General features: G+C 41.6%; 1 protein-coding gene across 3 annotated transcripts in view; it reads right to left on the reverse strand.

Moving 5' to 3' along the window:
- Positions 1–13,411, reverse strand: part of znf644b (zinc finger protein 644b) — a 32,688-nt gene extending 19,277 nt beyond the window's left edge. For 2 of the 3 annotated variants that reach the window (XM_035646846.2, XM_035646844.2), the window contains exons 1-3: positions 13,223–13,411; positions 11,398–11,469; positions 6,790–6,837 (exon numbers count right to left, since the gene is read on the reverse strand). The gene's annotated coding sequence lies outside the window, so the exon portion shown is untranslated. The remainder of the gene's footprint in view (positions 1–6,789; positions 6,838–11,397; positions 11,470–13,222) is intronic. The other variant, XM_035646845.2, reaches the window with a different exon arrangement.
- Positions 13,412–13,612: the final 201 nt, after the last annotated feature.

Consider the following 13,612-nt stretch of genomic DNA (forward strand, 5'->3'; position numbering starts at 1 on the left):
TTAAGGGAGGGATGTCTGATAGGGATTTCCCAGGGCTTTGTTAGTTTTAAACTCTACTCCTTTTAAAGGAGAGAAGGGGAGAAAAAAGAAGAAAAAAAAACAGCAGTTGGAAATTTCTCAGGCATGTGACCGCTTTAATGAGGCTGCTCTCACATTTGAGGAGGGCAGTGGGCACAAGAGGGCTGCCGAGCAGATGGCTCTCATAAACATCATACCGGCTCTGTTTAGATACATGACTTCTCGTCCCCCAAACACTGAGAGGAAAACAAACCCCGACCATCACCACGAGCACTACCCACTTGCCCGCTTTTTGGCAAGCTGTGCCGGCTCGTTGAAATGGCACATTTCCATTTCCTGCAATTTCCACCTTCATAACAATATGCATGAGCCGGCGCAATTGATATACACGACCTCTAATCTGTTATAAGTATGCAGAGGAGATGCGGCTGGGGTTGCGGCGGCGGTTGGTATTTTTGCTTAGCGGCAGTTAGGATGTTGACTTTTTATTAAATGTTATTATTACCATATAACCGAAAGCAGTATATATACTAAGCAAGACAGAAGTTGTTGCTATGATCAGGCGTGCTCCAGATGCTTTCCACTTCAGTTGAGATGGGGGGGGGGGGATCTAATATATAAATATATAACAAACTTTGCCGCAGACATGTGACCATTCAGATGAAAGGAGTCTGTGTCAAACTGCTCTCCAAATTGAGGACAGGCTCCACATTGCAGAGAAGACATCAGTGAGCTTAGATACAGAGGCATGTCAAGCATTGCAGGTATTAGGATGAAATCTCTCATTATGCTTCTTTAGAACATAATATGAGTGCACCGCTGCAGGAACCGGGGAGGGGGGGGGGGGGCTATAAAGGAACAGGGGCCTCGTAGTCACTAATGGCAACCAAAGTGAGTCCTCGGTAGTCACCTTGAATTCTATTATTAGACCGGGACAAACAGCTCCAGGCAGAAACTGGATCAAGTGCGTTGTAGGCAGCATCTGATTGGGTTTGGAGACCTGGAAGTGCCTAAATTAAGCGGGACTTTATGATCGCACGGGGTCAAAGAGATGGCATGAACCGCAGAGCAGAGCAGCGAACGAGGAAACGAGCCTCTCAAGAGAGAAACGCCAAAACTCTGGCTGTCGAAAAAGTCAGGAGGAATTCTGAGGCCAACAAAAGCCTATTTATCTAAGTCTATCAGAAGAAAAAAAAAGTGGACAGCTTGAGCGCAGTAGCCTTGACAGCAGTGGGAATCCCTTGTCATTTCCCAAGGTCCACACGAGCGCACGCACACACTTACACACAAAGGCACATGTAAGACAATTATTCAGCGCTGCTCGTCAATTGTACCTTTTCAACCCGGATCAATGAGTCGTCTTGCACCAGGGGCCGGTATCAGCGCCAGTCATTAACATGTGAGTGCCACTCTATCAGTCCCAGCTCCAAATAAATCAAAGGGTCGGCCACAGAAGAAAAGGGGCTAATATTTCCTCAATAACCCCATAGAGACACCATGGGGAGATGCAAATTGCCTCCCAGGAGAGCCCGGGGAATGTGAAGGGGAAACTCGCTGGGAGGCAACGGGAAGCTAATGAGTATAATGGTAAATGTATACAAGGAGAGGGAGGAAACCCTCTCTATTCATACCAATTAATACAATCTTATCAATGGAGGTGTACTGTAAAATGGAGGGCCCCGTGTCTAACCCCCCAGCCCTCCTCCCCGTCTCCACCTCGCGAGCGTCTGTATTATTCAACGCGGGCCCGGGCCACGGTCATTAGGCCTGTGGGAGGCTGGGCCGAGCCTGGGGAGCTAAGGAGATTTTAAAAACCACTCACTCCTCACATCAAAACAAATTGGGCCAAATCAAAGGGGCTCAAAAAATGTCCCTTCTTTGAGGGGCTGAGGGAGGGGAACTGTCGGCGCTGCAAAAACCTGCTTTCTGCAGCGTCAATGTGCAAAACGCACGGATAATATAAGATAGCAGGGGTAAGAAGGAGCTTGGTCATGAAGTCATGCTGCATTTGTAGAAAAAGGGATGATTATATGATTATAATGATGTGACGTGTTAAATACATATGTACTTAATTACCTGTAAAATTACGTCATCAATAACTTGAATTATGGTGCTTAGCAGCTATAAACTTTGAGAGGTTTTTTTATATATAAGTCAATTAACAGGATTCTTTTCTGCTTCTTGTTAGAAAGGAATATTCACCTCAATGAAAATGATGACAAAGTAATTCATTGCTGCTGCTGACCAACCTTATACCTAACAATGAATACATTGATATCATTTGGGGTTCTTTTTTTGGGGGGGGGGATCATAAATATACTAAATATATTTATGTTTCTTTTAATTCGCCATTTTTTCAGTCATCACATTTTGTTTCATGAAAAATCTGTGCAACCAAATGTCTACCTGCAGGGATGAAAGATAAGATAAAGATAAACCGATGATAGACATAAGATAAACATGATCTATCGTTTCCCATCACTTCCTACGGTGACTTTTACCTCAACGTGACATGTGGTGACAGGTGTATTAATTTAATGTAAAGAAAAGAACACAGTTAAAGGTGATCTGTGGCGTTTTCTTGCAAACAAAGTTATGCCTGCAATAAGTGTGCACAACAAGATCAAAAACGTGGATCACATATAATAAAAACTCTCCACAGCGCTATTAGTGGTAAAAATGGCAACAATGTCCCTTTAAGTTACTTCTGAATCCGTAATGCCTAATGCTGCGTTCCATAATACCTCGGAACTCGGAACCCGGAAGTAGGGGTGGTGATTTTTTTCAGACTCGGAGGGGCCTTCCAGTTGCAATTTCTGACTCGGAGGTCAGAATTCCGAGTTCAGAGATTATACTGGAGCGATAAACCCGAGTTCCCAGTTCCGGAGTAAAATGGAACACAGGGTTACTACTGAAAGGAAAGAACTGAGCAGGATGTAGTTTAGGGAAGCATTTGAACTACCTGGAAGGGGTAGTTCAAACCTGAAAGGGTAGTTCAAATGCTGTTCCTTCTTCATACGTTCAAAAAAGCCCAAGAAAAAGACGAAATGCCTCAAAGTATCATTTTGAAGGTCAGTTATCGGGGGCGGAGGAAATACACCTGACAGCAGCTGACTGGAGGAGGATTTGCCTCTCAGAGATCACCGAGGGGACCGAAATGAAGGTTAATCACCATATAACTTTCTACACGTATAATCCTATACTCCAGGTTTCATTGAGCATGTCTGTAAAAAGAACCTCCGTCAGCATAATTGCGCCTAACCTGTGCCCCGCATGCTCAAATCTCTAAAATATCACATCCAACTCGGAGAATAAATGGGAAATTAATGAGGAAAAGTGCTGAGCTCAACCTCAGGCAGGTATCACCGAGAGGGGGTTTCGCCGTCTCACAGCTCTTGTACAATAGAAGCGCGCTATAATCCGAAACCCCTCCAAGATAGAGGTTGTTTGGACTTGCTGAAATGTTCACAGGGATAAATACGAGACCATGTTAATTTGACACTCTCGCAGACTTGGGGCACCTCTGGATCAGACCTGAAGTACACCCATAAGACATATATCTTTTAGGTTGCCTGGTAAATTAGATTTGATTATGCTGCATAGAAATAATAAAATATAAAATAAAACCACCACTAACTCAAATGTATTATCATTCTCCAAAAAGATGCACTAACATGTACTATAATATCGTTATTTCACATCTATACATTCTCTAACTCCATTTATTTGTGGACCTTTTTTTTTTTTACATTTGTACATTTACTATTATGACATCCCTGCATATGAATGTTTTTAAATTGTGAGCGATTCTTTGTGTCCTTCATTCATCCCCGTCTTTTATCATCTGTTCAACGCAATGTGCTTGCACAGGCCACATTAGCTTTGCAATGTATCATCCACACACTTGAGTGAGGAGCCTGTGTATCAGTGATCATATTCTGCCCCTTAGTGGAGGAAAGGATCCATAGCCCGAGTGAGGCGGGATAACAAGAAGGCTTGATCTGCAGAGAGAGGGAGCAGCAGGCTGGATCGTGAAACATCTGCAGCCTCATCTCGTGCTTTATCCAGCCTTTGATGGACCAAAGACTTCCAGTCGTATAAGCCTGCTCTTCCACTGAAACAATTTCCTCGCCGGGAATTAACGTGGCTGCCACTGAACTCGCACATGATCCCGTAGCCACAGGAAATTCACGTCTGTGAACGGGAGCGATTTCCGAAATCCAAGTGTTTGTGTTGTAAAGCGCTCCAACGTATTTAAAAGATGAATAATTAAAAGCTTTTCAGGCGGCGTCACGTGTCATAGGATCAGAATCCCCCAAAAATACAACCAAAATATGTTTCTTAAAAACCTTCTCGGTAGAGCTGCCATCTCAAATCACGAAAGCAAAGGCTTTCTCACATCTGTTTACTACAGCAGCAGCAGCAGTGAATGTTCACTTACATGAGGTCAAACCAGGAAAAGAAGACAAACCAATATGAGAGATTAAATCACTGCAATGAGCGTTGAAAATAAGGAAGTGCATACATAATAAATGTATTCAATCTAATGACAAAAAAATATTGTTTTCTATATAATGTATTTGTACAAATCGTACTAGTGGCCGTCAGTAAGCCGATGACAATAAAAAGCCTGAACCTACCTCATAAAAAATATGAACATGTATGGGAGCTTTAAGAAATGGAACAAATAAGATATGTGCAGGTGAAGTGGCCCTGTTAGTCAACTAATTCATCTTTTCTTTGCAGTCTTAAACTACACGGCATACATTACATATTCAATTTCACTACATACGTGGCATGTTAAAAATGGAGAATGTATTAAAACTGGAATATAAAAGGCTGACATCAAATTAATAATAATTTTCATCATCAATGAAAATAGTGTTACAAAATAGGTCATATATTCGAACTGCTCGTCTTCACCAACCCACCATTCAAAACAACAAATATCATAAATGCATCAAATCTTCACAACTGAGCATTTGGAACTGGGAAATGTTTGGCAGTTGTGTTTTCAAATAACAAACTGATTATTTAAGTGCCTATTAATGTTCTGTAATATCTGCAGGGTAGTGTAGATCCTGTGCTCAGTAAATGGGGTGGAATCTCCAACAAAGATCCTCATTTAATGGGCCAACATCATCATCACTACAAAATAAACCTTAAAAGGTGGAAGTTAACTCCTAGAAAGAAACACAGCTTCTTGAGTAAGCAAAGTCTGTGTGCTGGTGGTTATTTAGAGAGAAGGACGACTACGGGGTTGTCACGGAAGTTGGAGACAATAAAGCAGACTTAAAGAACAAAAAAATCTTACCATGACGGTACAATTTAAACGTGCCGACAATTTCAAAATTAAAACCCTTAAGAGTTTAAGAATATTTAACAAAGACCGCTTCACTGTAAACATTGGTTGCGTGTCGGTGATTCCGTTTCGCGCTGGAAAATAATCAACAGCCAGCATGTCACTCGCTACAACCTGCCAGGCGTAGGAGTGGAGGCACTGACACATGTAACTGACATCTCAGATTTAATTTGACTGGTAATCACACCCAGCTGTAGTTTCAGAGCATTTCACACATCTGAGCTGCAGTTTCAGGTGTGAAGTCGGCGAGGAGACGCACAACTGTGCCTCTGAACGATAACACCTCCTCAGAGGCGGTCACATTTTAGTGCTTTATGCTCCTGCCATTATGATTATGATAACGATGATACCAACGTGGTTATTAGACTCCACATAACACACATTTCAATTAAAACACAACCGACTCATTTTGAGCTCAGTTAGTTTTGTTCCAGTTCAGTGGATATTTGAATCAAGTCATAAACGTGCTCATCACTTCACGGCATGTCACCCTCTCGTCTAAAAGCAGAAACCCTATGCTGATAATATCACCTCTGATAAGAGACAATATTCCACAAATACCACCTTCATTTGACAAAGTTGATAGTGTGTCAGAACGATCATGCAGTATATGTTGAATAAGATACAACAAGGAAAATAATCACTGCTTCACGGTTGTGCGCCCACAGGCCAACCTGTCAACTTGTAGTTTACATCCGTGTCTGTCCAGACACATTTATTTCGATATAATTAGATTTGACTTTGTTAAACGTTGTTGTTCTTGCATTTCTATTGTTTTAGTCTGCAAGTTCGCTGAGTGGGACAGAAAAAAAGTCAGAAAAACAGTCAAATGTGTTCACATGTTTAGCATAAAGCTGATGACTCACGCTGTGGCCGTGACAGGAGACAGTGCTTCAAATATAGATATCGCTGCAAAGACGCTACACATTCTACAACATGGCTGCTTTACACATGTATTCAACCCAGCAGCACAGAATATCTACACAGTCATCACAGTTTCAATGAGGCCATCTTAGATTAGTGTCACCAATTCTGTATCCAGGAAAAAAAAATTGGTGAAATGTGGCCCCAATCTCTTCATCTGTTCCTGGGTTATGGAGGAAATATGGTGTTTTTTCAGAATGTTATGATGTTGCAGTGACGTTGACCTCTGACCATTTGGATATGAAATGTCAGCTGATTGTCTATGCGTCTGAATTTTCTCACTTAGCTTATGAATTATTTAGGTGTGGCTCACAAAATCTTTGACCTTTCACCACCAAATTCTGATCAGTTCATCCTTGAATCCAAGTGGACGTTTGTGTCAAAAGTGAAAACAGTTTTACCTCTGTTCAGGGGAAAGGAACATACAGACAAACTCAAAACATCACGCCTGGCCACATACAAAGAACCAGTAAATATGTACTTACCAGTGTGCGTTGCAGCACTGATTCCACCACATGGCTCTTAGATCACACCTGTAACAGAGACATGTAGTAAGCAAACAATGTTCTGAAACTTTGTTAATAGAGCTGACAAGCAGAACACTACACAGATCACATGGGAAAAAACACTCCCAATAAAACATTGCGGTAAGATGCTGTGAATCCGTCCGCCACAGCCTGCCTCAGGGAATCTGTCCCTCCAATGTCAACCTTTGCTTTCTGATTCATGACTGAAAGCCGTTGACAAACAACACGCCCACACGAGGACTCAGGGAAACACAGTTTTAGCAGGGTCGGATTAAGTGCTGGAATGATTGACACCGCCATATCCCGTGTGTTTCACTGGCATTGGCTTTACCTCCTAATTGTTTGTGTGCTGCATGTGTGCAAATAATAATGGTAACAACAAGTGCAGAAAACAATTTACTTTCTTTCCAGGTTTATTTTAACCTGATATAGATAAGTACAGAAAGTGACAGAATGTGGAACCGTGAAGCATTGTTAGTACACCAGATGTTTTATATGCTATGCATCAACACATGCTTTACAGTGTAAATTTGCATTTGTTATCGTACATGGTGAAGTTACTTAGTTACTGGACTCCCTGTTATCTAATTTCCGTACAAAACGAGAATAATGTTATTATAAGTGGTCGTGGAAACATGTCATAAGTTTAAAAACCTGTTTTTGAACAGTTCTCATAAAGTGAGAAAACATCAATGAGTATAAAGGTGATTAACCAATGGTATGTTTTTTGAGCTGTTGCAGCTGGTGTCTCCAGGATACCAAACAATACGTGAGGGTAAACAGACAACAATTTCAATAATCGCTTAATCATTTGGCACAAATGTCAAAAATTTGCTGGTAAATAAGCAATGAAAGGAGTAGCAGTGAAGTAGTGCCTTAAATATTAATAATGACAACACTATATATACTTGAACTCAAACTATTTTGTGTCTCTATGCCCTTTCTCCCCCTAGTATTTATGACATATTTTAAAGCTTTATGGGTATGAATGTGTATGTGATCATGGGCATGGGTAATGGTGAGATGTGCTTGGGCTTGTGTGTGTGTGTGTGTGTACTGGTGTATGTTTACATATTTTATATCCTATTTATTTGTATTTATATTTTGATGCTGCATAGTGGATTGCTCCAATTGAGTTTGGTTGTATAATATGCAATGACAAGATCTATCTATCTAATAACTTATTAAATCAGCTAGTAAATCAACAGAAGTTTATTTTGTTTATTGTAAAAGTCTTTTTAAAAGACAAACTGTCGGATGTGGGGATTTGCTGCTTTTCTCAATCCTGTGCAACAATATTTAGGTTTTGGACCCCAAAAAAAAGCATTTACTGACGTCATCTTGGCCTCTGGGGAAATTTGTGACAATGGGTCTTTTCTGACCGCTTAACACATTGATGTTTGCAGCTGGCCTAATGGGAACTGCCATTTGATATTCGCATTACATGACGTAGAGCAGAAAAACTGAACAGCTTCATACGTTAATCACCGCGAGAATATTACCGCGATAGCTATTCATTTCATGTTGATGTGATTCAACGAAAAAACACGCCGCCCTTATTTCCCCTCACCTGATAAATCTGTGCAGACCTCGGCGTTCTTGGTGGATCCACCTGATTACTAAAATATCTCGTCTCTGCAGCTGCTCCTCAGCTGGGTTGCTAATTCAGGCCAGTTCCCCCATTTAAGTAGTCCCAGGTGGCTCCATTTATAGCTGTGTAAGCAGCCGGCCCGGCCAAAAGAGAACACATAACTGTTTGCTATGCCGAGCATTCAGGGACTTCAGGCATCTTGGTTAAAATATTTGACCTTGTCAAGTGACACATAATCAATTTGTGGATAACATGCCTCAACCATCTGATTTATTTAGCCGGGCGGTTGACTCCTTTCCTCTCGGTGGTACACTGATGCAGCAAGACCTACTTGGCTATTAAGCTGTCGCTGACTTCCTTACTATGGCCATGTAAGCTCGTCCTTACACACCTGCAGGGAGTGAAGGACTCGCCTGTGAAGGTCTACACTTTGATTTTCACCATACCTCGAGTCCTGGGCTGAGAGCAGGGATTTCGTACGCACTCGCTGTTCTGCAGTGCAGCATCCTAATTGTGCCACATGCAACATTTGTTATCTCTGCTGTCAATTCTCTGGTTTAATGACTGATAATTGTCTCAGGAAATCAGATGTGCCTTATTTTGTATTGGTTGTTGATATAATCATTCTGAGGTCACCGGGTATGAATTATGAATGAATGTACAGTTTACCATTATTTACTAGCAGTTATGATGAAAATGTTTCCTCTTCGCGATGAATACTGCTCGTGAAGCAGGGTGGAAGGCAAAGCCACAGTTGCATTAAACTATCGGGGTACATCGAGTGGAGTCCTTATTTTGATTTTAATTTGGGTTCATTTTTTACATACAGTAACTACATGTTTGTGTTTAGAAATTATAAAATAATAAAGGTAACCTAAAATGTTTCCGACAGCCAAACAACAACTGGAGCTACAAGCTGAAATGACCAACGTTCAAGCAGCTTGCAAGCATTTGGACACCACATGCAAGAAATGCTAATTTGTTGGCAAGCAGGACTTGGCCACCGGGAGATCCGAACATGCAAACTCCACACAGAAAGAACCTAGAACCTTCTTGCTGTGGTGCTAATTTGAAGAGACCCTTGAAACCGACTACGGGATATACCCATTTTCTTTTGTGAAGGCCCCCCCAAGGGGCTGAAGATCCCAAACTTTAGAACGTCAGGGCATTTATATGAAATTGAACATAAAGACCTGTGTCTACAAATGTAAGTTTTGTGGCGTTTGAGACCCGCACTGTTAGAGGACATGTTGAAAGTAGGTTAATGAAATAACGTAGGAATGTGACATTTTCAGAGAAGGAGACCAATGGAGAAAAGATGTAGAACAATTGCGATAACAATGATGAAGTATTTTTGACTCTAGACTCTGCCGTTAAGAGACAATTGTTAAAATGTAATGTTGATTATTTCAGTGCCACCTTGAGGAAAATTAGTGGATGGATATATCAGTTAACTCCATCAATGTACATCTAATGTTATGGAAATCCTTTAATTACAAAACTACTGAGCCAGCACAAATGTATCACCGAATTCTCACACCACCCAGAAATGGAGTGATTTAGCAATTCCAAGAGTTAATGCAAGTACAAGTGGTCCCTGCATTATCTGCTTTTATTTTTATTCAATACCCAGAATATTTTTCCCAGACTAATATTCAAATGAAGAATTATATCTGTTACTGAGCACCACCCTCTGCCTCAGTTCAGGACCACTACAAGCCCGAGGGAGAGTCAACCCAAAACAACTAACCTCCTAAAGACATAATGTATTTGGGACTTTCTGTCAATCATCAAATGCTTCTTCATCAATGTTAATTCCCAGGATATGCATCCAACAGCTCAGCCATTAAAATCTTAAAATTTCTACATTATACTAAAACCCTCAACCTTCCCTTTTGTGCCTGCCGTAGTTGTTATAAACAAACCTGATCACAATTTGAAGATTAATATAAAAGTATTTTTCATGTAAGTGGCAATATTGTAATCATCAGTTCCAATGTTGTAACACTCCCAAAAACTTTTGATATTAATGGGTAAATGATATTTACAAAACAAAATCGACTTTTTAAAATATTATGGTGAGCTCACACTGGACGCGACGCAACTCGCGCAAGTTTAGTTGCACAATTAGGCTAACTGAGTTTGGTCGCTGGAACATCTGTCCTTATTTGCGTCATTAGCGAGAATAACACAAACACACACACGTAAACATGAACTGTTGAATGAAAAAAGGCAGGAAGGAATGCCGATAGAAAGCGGTGTCCAATTTGGGGCTAAAGCTAGTGTCCAACTTCCTCGCACACTTTCTGCCAAACCCTCTCCCTAATCACCCAATTATGATTCAAATAGCAACATGTGTCGGGGTGCTCACACACAAGCAACAGTAGTGATCCTCCATTTGTGATACAACAACAGGATGTCTGACGACAGTGCCGTGGGCAGGCTCTCATGCCAATTGGCTATCGCATCAACGCGTCATGCGAATATTTAGTGTATATATATATATATATATATAAATATATATATATATACTAAATAAATATAATTTCGCTTCACATTATGTAATCTACTCATGCGGATAATTTCCTTCAAGTAAGGTGTGAACGCACCATTACTGTAATTTCAATTTTGAAAAACAACAGAAATGGCTGGAAAATGCATGAAATCTTTTAGAAAAGCTGCTGCAAATTCAGTCATTTTAAACTGAAACATGTTTCAACTTACTTAGATACAGCGGCCAGCAGCGGCTTATTTGCTGCCAAATGCCAATAGTATGTTTACATATTCATAGGTGATATCACCCATGTCACAACAACAAACACACAAAAGTTTACTTTATTAGAAATATCACCATATCATTACTAATAAATTATATAATGTATTAAAACGTATTGTAGTACTGCATACCCTTAACAGGTGAAGAAGACCTGGCCACAGAGTGAGGAGGATATTGATCAACCACAGTTTGTACTCACCCAAGCATTGCTGGGAGCGGGTGTCATCAGGCAACCCATGCAAAAACGAAGGTGGAGCAAAGACGTGCAGTTCTACAAAAATAGACAATATATCATATCTCTTATTGGGACGGCCATAGATCACATCTCATTCAAAATCAGAACTTTGACTGTGTTTAATATGTTGCTTGCGTGTCATGTTTTGCTGTCCTTGTTCTACCTCGTGAAATAAGTTTTAGTTTGGATATTCGACAGACACTTAGTATGCAGTGTTTGCAGTAAGATGATGTTTGTCTCACCGATGAGCCCTCGCCACAGTACTTTCACTTAGGGACCATCAATACATTCCTGTTAAAGATAACTGAATTGTTTTCAATAACCTCAGCAAATAGGACACACATCTTTCTATTTGATTTTAGTATATTGTGATATTGTGATTTAGGGATTTTAGTGAATATTAGTATGTTCAATAACTATTTTTAATAGATTCCATGTCTTGTGACCCACTGACTCCTAATCATACCAGATATTCCTACAATACATTTTTTTATGGATTTTAGTGCTTATATACTATATAAATATTAATATTGAAACATGTTTTTTTTTCTTCTTATACTTTATATGAAGACTATATGTGAAGAAACTACTTTTGTCAATAGTTCCATGTCATGTGACCCAGTGACCAGCAGATTGACTGCAGATCAGCTTTGTATTAGGCACTAGCCAATGCACTTGGCGTTTTACAGGGATAGTTCAAGTGATTTTGAAATGGGGTTGTGTGAGTCACTTATGCATAGTTGATATGTTACCTTATGGAGATGGTGATCAGCGATGTCATTTAACGGAGCTTGGAGGAGAAGTGGAAGTAGCGTAAGTCTGCGTCCCACTGTAGCAGAGGGGACCACTGAAAAACGTCCTTTTTTGCCACATTTTAAAACGTTAGCTAAAAAAAAAGATAGCCATTCAATTGTACGCTAAAGGATGTATTTTGTTTCACTGCTTTAGTTTACGGCCATGTATTTACTGCGCCAACTCGCCGTGGTAGCTTTGAGTCGAACAGCTGATTCGCGGAGTGGAACTGCACCGGGGCGAGTTGCCGCAGTAAATACATGGCCGAAGCACGCTTGAAAAAAAAGTGCAAACTTAAACGCCGGTCTGGCGGAAAACTGAAGCAGTGAAAAAATACACCCCTTGGCGTACAATTGAACGGATTATTATATATTTTTTTTTAAAGTAACGTGGCGGGAAAAAAGACGTTTTTTTCCGGCGGTCCCCGCTGCAACAGTGGGACTCGGACTCACCCTGCTTCCACTTCTCCTCCGAACCGCGTCAAATGACGTCGCCGATCCCCATCTCCACCAGGTGACCAACTAACTATGCACAAGTGACTCGCACGACCCCACTTCGAAAAGTCACCGAACTATCCCTTTAAACAGCCTCCCTCCAACCCAAGCGCCGCACTCTTCAGCTCCCTGTCACTGTTTCTACTGGGCCGTCCACAGTCAGCGACACCGGGTTCACCGTGCGCACTACAGTGGCCCTGCATCAAACAAACACTAAAACTAAAACCCCATTCCCCTGGCGACTTCAAACTATAAAACACCTCTCCTCCGAGTTTGCCACCACGGTATAGCGCACACATTCGAGCAGTTTAGCTAGTTGGGCGGAGGCGCTACCTCCACCGGCTGCGGCTGTCAGCGGCTCTGACTGGGCCAGATTTGGAACGTAGTGACGGGGAGGTGCACCTTCCGCCGCGCCGCGCTGATGACCGCGCCTGCCTGGCCGCGCCGACCGTATCCCTGCGCCATATTTCAAAAGAGCTCCGCCGCAGACCGACAACACCTACCTGGGGACGGCGACCGCCTCGGGTCCTGCGACATTTTGTCATTTTGCGCCGCTCTCTCGCAACTGCACTCTCTCTCTCTCTCTCTGTGTGTGTCTTAGACTGTCGCCATTTTGCTTTTTAAAAAAAAAAGCCGGGGCAGGTTGCACTCTGGACAGCGAGGGGAGAGGGAGAGAGGGATGCTCACGGCGGAGGGAGACAGACGAGCGTCACCCCCAAACTGCTCCCCCCCCCCCTAAAAAAAAACAAAAAAACATTATAGTTCCGCACATTAGGACCAGCTCAGCTCAGCAACTAACACATCATATTAAAGTTGTGACATTGGTGGATTTGAACAGCAGTCATTTTAAGTTTCCATTTGAGGCACGTGACTTTGAACTGCACGATGTAGTT

This window comes from Scophthalmus maximus, chromosome 13 (assembly GCF_022379125.1).
Source record: "Scophthalmus maximus strain ysfricsl-2021 chromosome 13, ASM2237912v1, whole genome shotgun sequence".
Classification (NCBI taxonomy): Eukaryota; Metazoa; Chordata; class Actinopteri; order Pleuronectiformes; family Scophthalmidae; genus Scophthalmus; species Scophthalmus maximus.